Below are 1,455 nucleotides of genomic sequence, written 5' to 3' on the forward strand. Positions count from 1 at the left end.
ATGATGCTGTATTCATGAAAGACAACTGGGCATATTTCCATTCCTACCACTGACAAAATTCTGGATGTATCACTCATTATAAATTCATTTCACAGGTTAATCCTCTAGCTACTCAGAGAACTAAAACACGACTGAATTAAGAAGTAGCTTTCAAAAAGTTTTCAATTGTTCATATTTCAGATAATAGCACTGGTCCAAACCTAGGAAATATTTAGTAAATATAAGCTTATTGCAAAACAAGCTTTTTTTACTTCTTTTTTTTATAAATAAAATATAGTGACAGGCTTGAAAAAATAAAAATATCTTATCCCAGCAGTTCAGGGTGACAAAGCATACTGAGGTATAAGAGAGATTTGAATGAAACTGGCCTATTACACAATGGAGTCAAAGCCAATCTATTTACAGTCAGGACACATACAGTGTCTAAAACCCTGGTATACTAAGCAAAAAAAGATAAACCTTCTATTATAAAAAAAAAGAAAAAACAGTTTGGTTGATATCCACTAAACTGTGAAACACATCTGACTATACTTAAAACTGAATATGCTGAAGAGCAGCATTATCTCCTTTACATTTCCAGTAAGAGTAAAGAACTAGTACATAAAACATTTCAAATTTGTGCTAATTCCAAAATATCCATAATTTAAGGTACATAGACAGGAGGGAAGCCAATATTGCTAATTGAGTTAATCATAACATGAGTATAAAGTGTATGGCAGTTTAATTGTAATGATATATGCACTTTCTGCTTTGATGACAGCTTCTATATATAACTTAAATTATCTAAGTTTAAAATGAACTTGGCATGTAATGATAACATCAAAATGTAAAGAAAAATCTGGTTTGATTCTAAATAACTGAATTATATATGCATACATACATATAAACATCGTTTCTGTATGTGCATCAGTATGTGTTTGAATTTCTGAGTGAGTGTATTATTTGAATAAATCAGTTGAGTGAGTGAGAAAATTAATTTTCAATTAGCTCCAATAGTGAGATACAGCATTATGTGGGTGAGTATTTCTGTCTAGTTTGTGAGACCAAGTCTATGATTGTGCACGCTCACAAAAGAATACATCTCTCTAATTGTGCATAAGAGAATGCAAAAATAAACAGATATGTATATTAATATAAATGTACGCATAACTGCCTATGAATGCATATACATAAACTGTATATATACGTATGAATGTACAATCTCGTCCACTTCCGAAGTATGTATGCATATATGTATGTATATATTCATTATATATGTGCATATTCATGTGTGTTTATGTGTGTTTATATGTATGTATTTACATATATAAACATATATAAATATAAGTATAAGTATAAATATAAATATGAATATAATATTATATACACACATATATATGTATATGTGTATGTATATATATAGATACATATATATATACACATATGTATACATATAAATGTGTACACACACATATG

The sequence above is a fragment of the Penaeus chinensis genome, chromosome 24, assembly GCF_019202785.1.
Source record: "Penaeus chinensis breed Huanghai No. 1 chromosome 24, ASM1920278v2, whole genome shotgun sequence".
NCBI lineage: Eukaryota > Metazoa > Arthropoda > Malacostraca > Decapoda > Penaeidae > Penaeus > Penaeus chinensis.